The following is a 9,934-nucleotide window of genomic DNA, read 5'->3' as shown; positions in this document are numbered from 1 at the left end:
GAAAAACTGGTGAAGTCTGAATAAAGTCCGGAGTTTACTTAATAATACTGTACTTATGTTGGTTTTAGCAAATGCACCCTAGTCATGTAAGCTGATAACATTAGAAGAAACTAGGAGTTCCTGTAGTGGCTCAGTGGTTAACGAACCTGACCAGTATCCATGAGAATTCGGGTTCCATCCCTGGCCTTACTCAGTGGGTTAAAGATCTGGTGTTGCCATGAGCTGTGGTGTAGGTTGCAGACGTGGCTCAGATCCTGAGTTGCTGTGGCTGTGGCGCAGGCGGCAGCTACAGCTCCAACTGGACCCCTAGCCTGGGAACTTCCATATGCTGAGGGTGTGGCCCTAAAAAAAGAAAAAAGAAGAAGAAGAAGAAGAAGAAACTAAAACCAAGTGGGGAATATACGGAAATTCAACCATCGCAATGGACTGCACGTTTACGTGCCTCGAAATTCATGTTGAAATGCTAACCCCCAAGGTGATGGTATTAGGAGGTGGGTTCTTTGGGTAGTGACTAGGGTCTCCCATGAATGGGATTAGTGCCCTCATAAATGAGGCCCTGAAAAGATCCCTCATCCTTTGCTACATGAGGTGACAGTAAGAAGATGGCCATCTCTGAGGAAGTAGGCCTTCATCAGATGCTAAATCTGCTGGCGCCTTGATCTTGGACTAACCAGCCTCTAGAACCATGAGAAATAAATTTCTGTTGTTTATAAGCCACCCCGTCTATGATACTCTGTGATAGCCCAAATAACAAAGACCTATCTTTGCAATTTCTCTGTAAATCCAAAATTACTCCAAAGTTTAAGAAAAAAAAAAGGAGAGAGAGAGATTCTGGGAAGGGATGCAGTTATCCATGGCTCGAAATGATTAGGAATGCCTGCCCAGAAGGCTCAGATGCTATAGAACAAGGGCACAGGAAGGCCCAGATCAAGTGGGAGGCTTTAGTGGGCCAGGCCTGGCAGCAGAAACACCTCCTCTGTTCACATTCAGTCACGTGACTCCTCCTGACACAAGGGGTCTGGGAAATGACAGTAACCTCTTGGCTGAGCAGCAGCAACGCTGCACTTCAGAAGGGCGCGTGACTTAGCTAGCCATCTGCCACAGGAGTTAAAGCAGTGGAGCCACATACTTCCTGTCTACCAGTCAGGATTCTAATAGGAAGCAGATGTCACACTCAACTAAGAGTCAAAGAGGGTTCATTTACAAAGCAAAAAAGTTCAAGGTTGAGGATGGGGATAACACAGAACTAAGACCAGCAGAACCCAGGCCAGCAGAAGTCCCAAAGGATTTAAATCTCTTTGAGGGCAGAAAGAAGTCCACCACAGCAATAGCACCGTAAGGAGTCCTTAATGGAGAGTTTTAACCAAATTGCAATAAAATGGAATTTAAAAGCTGGGGAATAGATATGAAATGCTCTCCAAGATATACTGTGGGAACTTTTCACTGACAGTTGGATACAGTATAAAATTAAAACATTAAAAAGCTGGGAAATATAATGCAAGGCTGACTTTGAGAAAAAAAAAAAGTTAAAACGACTTCATGTGCAAAGATTTGAGTCAGACAGAACTTTGCCACTCCTTAGTGAAATAGGACTTGTTTTTGTAAATATCAAGACAGTGAATAGAAATACATCCCTAGGAGTTCCCATTGTGGCTCAGTGGCTTCCCAAACCTGAGTAGTATCCGTGAGGATGTGGGTTTGATCCCTGACCTCGTTCAGTGGGTTAAGGATCTGTGTTGTGTGAGCTGTGATGTAGGTTGCAGACATGGCTCAGATCCTGCATTGCTGTGGCTGTGGTGTTGGCCAGGGGCTATAGCTCCAATTGACCCCTAGCCTGGGAACTTCCTCCATAAGCCACGGGTGCAGCCCTAAAAAGCAAATAAATAAATAAATAAATAAATAAAAAGAAAAAAAAAAGAAATACATCCCTAAATTGTGTTCCCTAGCTTTCTATCTTTGGCCTCAGTCTAGAGGTTTACTGCCTCAGAGTAAGAAAGAGTGATCCCTTGCAGGACTCTTGGCTGGTAGAAGAAGTCATAGAGCTCCCATGACAGTGGAAATAAGACTTTCCTGCCTGCCCCTAAGATCTTGCCTTGGGGTAGAGGTGGAGACAGAGATATAGGATTGTCAGCAACTTTCAGCCCTGATGCAGGGAAGGGGAAGCAAGAGGAGAGGAGTGTATGGACAATCACGTGGGTCTTGATTTCCTCTCTTCAGACTTTAGGTCTGGAGAGAATCGGGGCTTCAGATGCACTGAGGCACGTGCTGACCTGGGAGATATTCTTGCTCTTAATTTTAGGACTCAGAAGGCTGCCTCCTGGGAGTTTCCCAGTTAAGGGTCCGGTGTTGTCACTGCTGTGGCTTGGGTTCAACCCCTGCCTTGGTCCAACTAACCTAGCAGTTCAGCCCCACCAGGCAGAGAGGAGGCTTGAGGGTTAGTTTTCCTTCAGCTAGGATGGAGACCCAGAGTTTCTCCACCCTGCAGCTGAGCTAGGTGCCAGCAGGTCTTCCATGGATAAGGCACGTAGCAGATACTGGACGTTGACTTTGAGGACTCAGACAAAACTTTGAAAAGGTCTCTACAACCTTCTCTGTGCTTAATGATCTTGAAACAGAACGGATGACACCTCCCTGTCTTCCCCGCCCCCACACCCCATCTGGGGTGATTTCCATCTGCCTTCCCAGAAGCATAGAGTTGGGCCAAATGACCTCTTGAGGTTTCTTTCTGCTTGTTGACTCAGAAAAGATACTGAATTATTTACTCTTTTATATTCTACAACCACAGTTTTCAGTCACTTCTCTGACCTTGCTATTTACACAATTTCCTTTGCCTTGCAGTTTCTAAAAAGGAAAGTCAGAACATGTGCATCCTCGTTTTAAAGGCATCTTGGCAGCATACACTAAATTCTAAATCATTAAAGGTATTTCTCTTGTCCTCCTGCATTTAACTGAATGGGGACATTGTATGAACTTGGTGTGGGAGGGTCTCAGAAATCCTGATGAAAATCACGATCACCCCTGACAGGATTCACTTCATGTCTGAGGCCGAAATAATTGTAATGATCTGGTATGGGGCAGGAGCCTGGTGCAGGTGAAGCACAAAAGATGTTTGGTTTGAGTGGTGGGATCCACATTTTGGATGCTTACATGAAGGGCTATGGAGGAGAATGGCCAGATAGTCACCCAAGCCTCTTCCTATTTTTTTCCTGAACATTGAAGAGACTACGTTCCCTAGACCCCATGGAGACAGGAGTGGCTGTGTGACTGGGTTCAATGGGATGTGAATAAAAATGATGTGCACATGTCTGCCCCTGAAAAACCTCTTGTGTAATTGTATTCATTTCCTATTACTTCTCTAACAAATCACCACAAACTTAATCACTTAAAACAGGAGTTCCCGTTGTGGCGAAGAGGAAATGAATTTGACTAGTATCCATGGGGATGTGGGTTCTGTCCCTGGCCTCACTCAGTAGGTCAAGGATCCAGCACTGCCACGAGCTGTGATGTAGGTTGCAGATGGGGCTTGGATCCTGCGTTGCTGTGGCTGTGGTGTAGGCTGGCAGCTGTAGCTCTGATTCAACCCCTAGCCTGGGAATTTCCATATGCCAAGAGTGTGGCCACCCCCCCTAAAAAAACGCAACCCCCCCCCAAAAAAAACCCCACAACAAAACACCAATACAAATGTATCATCTTATTGATAGAGGCCATCAGTTCCAAATCAGTTTCACTAGCTAAAGTCAGGGTGTAGCAGGGCTGGTTCCTTCAGGAGGGTCTAGTGGAGAATCCATTTCCTTGTTTTTTTTAGCTTCTGGATCCTACCTGCTGCACTCCTTGGCTTCTGAACCCTTCCTCACATCATGGCATCTTTGATCTTCAAATATGCTTATTTCTTCCTCCTTTGACCTTCTTGCCTCCCTCTTCTATGAGGACATTCGTAGTTACATTTAGGGCCCACTCAGATATTCCAGGAAAATTTACCCAATTTAAGACCCTCATCACATCTGCAAAGTCCCTTTTGCAATGTAAGGTAACAGTCACAATTCTAGAGATTACAATGAGGACCTCCTTGGGGTCATTACTCGGCCTGCCTCCGTGATCATGCACACTTTGCCTCTCTTTCCACCTCTGCCAGCTGGATACAGAGAATGATAAAGCCCAGAGAGATGAGAGAACCACACAGCAGAAGGAGGTTGGGTTGAGGTATGACTGGGTAGAGCAGCATTCCCCTGCTGATCATACTGGATGCACTGTGAAATGAGAGAGAGAAGTCTTTAACTGTGTTCAGCTACTATGGTTGACTGTATTTTTCACCCCAATGCTTCCACTCTCCCTGGGTCCACACTCATGCCACCATCCCTTGTACCTTGTGGCCCCTTAACTTCGGGCATGATCATGTGACTTGCTTTGGTCCATAACACGTGAGGGGAAGTGACTGTTAGTGCGCTTAGGGTCCAAGACCTGGCTTGTGCTTCCACTTGCACTCATCTGTCTCTGCCACTGCCATGAGCTCATCCAGAGCTCAGCTCAGCCACACTCAGCTGATCTGCAAATCTGTGTTCATAATGAATAACTGCTGTTTTAAGGCAATACATTTTAGGGTGGTTTATTAGATAGCAATGGCTAACTAATGTAACCACAGAGATTTAAATTTGTTTATTATAGCAGTTAGACTCAAACAGGGGCCAGGAGAGTAACTGAATGAGGGAGCAAGAAGAACAGAATGCTGTGGCCAGAAAGTGGAATGAGAGAGAGAAGCTCTGGGTTTGATCCCTGACCTCGTTCAGTGGGTTAAGGATCTGTGTTGCCGTGAGCTGTGGTGTAGGTCGCAGACATGGCTCAGATCCTGCACTGAGCAATCTATTGTTTCAACTGGGTAGCAGTTCCCAGGGTGCAACCATGGAAGGGAGTGGATAAAAGTGAGTGGAGGCAAAGGTCACTGGAGATCAAAGATAATGACATTACTTTGAGTTAGAATCGATGACTCCAAGCCAAGTGCCTAAGACAACCTTGAATACTGAGGACTGGTCTTGAGACTGGAAAGCTAAACATCAGGTAATCTGGGGAAAAAAAGAAAATTCAGAATTGTTATAATGTGATCCAGCAATCCCATTCCTGGGCATCTATCCAGAGAAAATCATGACTTGAAAAGATACATGTACTCCAATGTTCACTGCAGCACTATGTTCAATAGCCAAGTCATGGAAACAACCTAAATGTCCATCAACAGAGGAGTAGATAAAGAAGTTGTGGTACACATACACAATGGAATATTACTTAGCCATTAAAAGGAAAGAAATAATGTCCTTTGCAGTAATATGGATGGACCTAGAAATTATCATGCTAAGTGAAGTCAATCAGATGGTGAGACACCAACATCAAATGCTATCACTTACATGTGGAATCTAAAAAAAGGACACAAGGAACTTCTTTGCAGAACAGATACTGACTCACAGATTTTGGAAAACTTATGGTTTCCAAATGAGACAGGTTGGGAGGTGGGGGGATGCACTGAGGGTTTGGAATGGAAATGCTTTAAAATTTGGTTGTGATGATTGTTGTACAACTATAAATGTAATAAAATTCATTGAGTAATAAAAAAAAGAATTGCTAGAATTACCCTAAGAATAGTAACTGGAAGAGGGAGACCTCCTCCTAACTCCTGTATTGTATGGAAGGAAGGGAAGGTAAGATTATACTGAAGCTTCTGCTGAGTGAACCAAAGAACTGTAGCACTGGCTGGATACGTCAGTAATGCCCAAAATGGAGTTCCCATTGTGGCTCACTGGGTTAAGGACCCGACACTGTCTCTATGAGGATGTGGGTTCAATCCCTGCCCTGGGTCAGTGGTTAAGGATCCGGTATTGCTGCAAGCGACAGGCCACAGACGTGCCTCAGATCTGGTGTGGCTATGGCTGTGGCATAGGCCACAGCTGCAGCTCCAATTTGACCCCTGGCCTGGAAACTTCCATATGCTGCAGGTGAGGCCATAAAAAGGAAAAAAAAAAAAAAAAAAAAAAAGCCCAAATTAAGCACGAGTGTAAAAATGTCTTCCACTAATATATTTATTTGATAATTGCTTTTGTATCAATTGGCTCATTATTTCATTGTTTCATAAATTTTTCTTGGAGTTCCGGTCATGGCTCAGTGGCTAACGAATCCGACTAGGAACCATGAGGTTTCAGGTTTGATCCCTGGCCTTGCTCAGCGGGTTAAGGATCCGGTATTGCCATGAGCTGTGGTATAGGTTGGAGACTTGGCTCGGATCCCGTGTTGCTGTGGCTGTGACGTAGGCTGGTGGTTACAGTTCCAATTAGAACCCTATTTTGGGAATCTCCACAGGCCGTGGGTGCAGCCCTAGGCAAAAAGACGAATAAATAAATAAATTTTTCTTTTTATGGCTGCACCTGCTGCATATGGAAATTCCTGGGCCTGGGGTCGAATCAGAGCTGCAGCTGCTGGCCTACACCACAGCCACAGCAAGGTGGGATCTGAGCCATTTCTGTGACCTACACCACAGCACATCGTAATACCGGATGCCAACCCACTGAGCAAGGCCAGGGATCGAACTCACATCCTCATGGATACTAGTTGGATTCATTTCCACTGTGCCACAACAGGAACTCCTGTTTCATAAATTTTAAAGGAACAAGAAATAGCATGAGAGTATTCTGCATGTCTTGTGTAGAAATTAAGTTTGATTATAAGACAGTTCCTAGGATAAATGCGCCTGTTGTTTGGGTGCTCCTAAAAAAAAGAAGTACTCAGAAACTTCTTTCTGTAGCTCCAAAGACACTCTAAAGATATCAAGTTCTTTTTTAAGCAAAGTTGCCCAAAGCTGCCCTCAGAAACAGACTACAGCTTCTTGTCCTCGTTACAGATGACACTGCATGGCATGTTTCTAAGTCCAACTATATTTACGTGGTGTAATAAACAGAATAACGGCCCCCAAAGAGATTCGTGTCCTGACTTCTAGAACCTGAGTATGTTACCTTACCTGGCAAAGGGGAATTAATCTTGCAGATGGAATTAAGGTTGCTAATCAGTTAACTTTGAGATGGGAAAATTATCCTGGGTTATATTGGGTGGGCCCAATATAATCCCAAGTGTCCTCATAAGTGAGTGGAAGACAGAGGCAGAAGGGAACCAGGAAGATGGCAGTCTGAGAAAGACTTGGCCCAACAATGCTGGCTTTGATGACAGAAGAAGTGGGCCACGACCCCAGAAGTGTGTCTGGCCTCTAGAAGTTGAAAAAGGCAAGGAAAAAGATTCCCCCCAGAGCCTCCAGAAGAAATGCAGCCCTACGGACGCCTAAAGTTTAGTCCCATGAGACTCTTTTATCTCTGACCTCCAAAATATTAAATATTAAATTTGTGTTGTTTTAAGCAGCCATAGGAAACTACTATACATGGCATTCCTCAAGTCTGTGAGCTATTCCAGGATTCTTCCAACAAATCCTCCTTTTTAGTAATGCTGATTTGAGTTGGGCTTCAATTCCTGGAAATCCAGTGTACAAAGACATCGCATTATAAAACAGTTATTCTCACTAGGGAAAGAAAACAGATCTCCAGAAATAAAATACATACATTAAACCTTAAAGAATCATAACAAGATTGCTTCTGCATGATGATTCGACAGGAAAATAGATTTGAAGAAGAAGAATAAATTAGCATTTGAGGAGTAAATGTGTTTCACTTAATGGAAATAAAAATTAAGCCACATGTTATAATTTCTTTCGGATTTCTTCTTTGATCCACGTGTTATTTAGAAGAATACAGCTTAGTTTCCAAATATTTGGGCATTTTTCAAATATCTGTCATCCATTTTAAATTTAATTTTATTTGGTCATAGAATTACTTTATATTATTGAATCTTTTAAAATATATTGAGACTTGTTTTATGTCCCAGAATAAATATAAGTCTATTTTGATAAATGTTCTGTGTGTCCTTAAGAAAGAATGTGGGAGTTCTCACTGTGGCACAGCAGGTTAAGGATCCGGCATTGTCTCTGTGGTGGCTTGGGTCGCTGATGAGGTGTTCTATCCCCAGCCCAGTGTCAATTAGGTTACATTTGTTGATAGTGTTGTTCAAGTCTTCCATAGCTTTTCTGACTTTCTGTCTACTTGTTTTATCAATTATTGTGAGATGCTGAAATCTCTGTCTGTAATTGTGGATTTGTCTATTTTTCATTGCAATTCTACCATTTTTTGCTTCATTTTATTTTGAAACTCTGTTACTAAGTGTATAAACAGTTAAGATTGTCCTTTGAGGAAGTGACTCAATTATGAAAGGAACCTCTTTATTCTTGCTAATGTTCTCTGCTCTGCAATCTACTTCGTCTGATACTAACATAGCCCCTACAGCTCTCTTTTGACCTGGTATATTTTGGTTTTCTTTTTACAGCCACACCTTTTATCATTTCCTTTTATGATTGTGCTATGCTGCATGTTGTCCAATGTCTGTACTTTTTTTTTTTTTTTTTGGTCTTTTTAGGGATGCACCAGAGGCATGAGGAAGTTCCCAGGCTAGAGGTCAAATCGGAGCTGCAGCTGCCGGCCTACACCACAGCCACAGCAATGCTGGATCCTTAACCCACTGAGCAGGGCCAGTGATCGAACCCTTGTCCTCATGGATACTAGTCAGGTTTGTTAACTGCAGAGCCACAACAGGAACTCCTTGAATTTTCTTTTCTTTTTAGAGCTACATCCGTGGCATATGGAAGTGCCCAGGCTAGGGTGTGAATCAGAGCTGCAGCTGCCAGCCTACGCCACAGCCACAGCAATGTGGGATCTGAGCCGAATCTGTAACCTACACTACAGCTCACAGCAACTCTGGATCCTTAACCCACTGAGTGAGGCCAGGGATCGAACACGAGTCCTCATGGATACTAGTAGGGGGTTGTTACTGCTGAGCCATGACGGGAACTCCCCAATGTCTGAATTTGAAACTGTTGTTTCAAATGTTTTTGTTCAGTTTTTCAATTTTTTAAGGCAGGCAGAAAATTCAGTTCCTGTTACTCCGTCATGACAGAAAGCAGAAGTCCCAGGAGCCATATTTTAATCACAGATGTGCTATTTTTCTCCGAGAAAGTTAGTTAACCTCTCAGACCTCACTTCCTCAAATGACTTTTTAAAATGTATTTTTTAAGAGCAGTTTTAGGATCACAGTAAAATTGAGGGAAAGGTACAGAGATTTTCTATATATGCCTGAGTCCACACATGAATAATCTTCCCCATTATCAACATCCCCCACCAGCACGATAAATTTGGTACAAATGATGAACATGCACTGAGTCATCATTACCACCTAGAGCCTGCAGTTTACACTAGGGTTCATTCTTGGTGTTGTCCATTCTACGGTTTTGGAAAAATGTATAATGATAGGTATCCACCATTATAGTATCATACAGAGTAGTTTCATTGTCTTGCTCAGGTTGTTTATTTTTTTATTGTTAAGTTTTTAAGAGTTCTTTGTATATTTTGAGTAATAGTCCCTTACCAGATACGTCTTTGGCAAACATTTTCTCCCAGTCCGTGGCTTGTTTTTTTGTTTTCTTGGCAGTATTTTTCTTTTTCTTTGTTTTTTGGGGCCGAACCTGCGGCATACGGAAATTCCCAGGGCAGAGGTCAAATCAGAGCTACAGCTGCTGGCCTACAGCACAGCCACAGCAACTTGGGATCTGAGCTGTGTCTGCGACCTACACCAGAGCTCATGGCAACACCGGATCCTTAACCCACTGAGCAAGACCAGGGATTGAACCTGCATCCTCATGGATCCTAGTTGGGTTCCTTAACCACTGAGCCACGACAGGAACGCCCTCATGTATTTCTTGTAGAGCAGTTTAGCTCTTTCTTCACAGGCTCCAGGCCAGCCAAGTCATTCCCAAAGGTCTCATCTTCATAATTAATTTTAAAATGTGTTCTTCTACTTTAACAAT

At 43.4% G+C, this 9,934-nt stretch overlaps 1 long non-coding RNA gene across 3 annotated transcripts in view; it reads right to left on the bottom strand.

Annotated features, from left to right (window-relative positions):
- Nucleotides 1–9,934, bottom strand: part of LOC110261575 (uncharacterized) — a 46,167-nt gene that overhangs the window by 1,696 nt on the left and 34,537 nt on the right. Inside the window, exons 4-5 of one of the 3 annotated variants that reach the window (XR_014810702.1) lie at nt 4,963–5,057; nt 3,677–4,247 (exon numbers count right to left, since the gene is read on the bottom strand). The exons of 1 other annotated variant lie outside the window; for it this stretch is intronic. This is a non-coding gene — a long non-coding RNA (uncharacterized LOC110261575). Of the gene's footprint in view, nt 1–3,676; nt 4,248–4,363; nt 5,058–9,934 lie in introns of those variants that run through there. One more of the 3 variants, XR_014810703.1, reaches the window with a different exon arrangement.

Source organism: Sus scrofa, chromosome 7 (genome assembly GCF_054392235.1).
Source record: "Sus scrofa isolate SSC_HxYL_T2T_F1_AM1 chromosome 7, Sscrofa_HxYL_maternal_Yorkshire_Landrace_v2.0, whole genome shotgun sequence".
Classification (NCBI taxonomy): Eukaryota; Metazoa; Chordata; class Mammalia; order Artiodactyla; family Suidae; genus Sus; species Sus scrofa.
The sequence above is the reverse complement of the archived record's forward strand: the minus strand, read 5'-3'. Positions and strand labels throughout refer to the sequence as shown.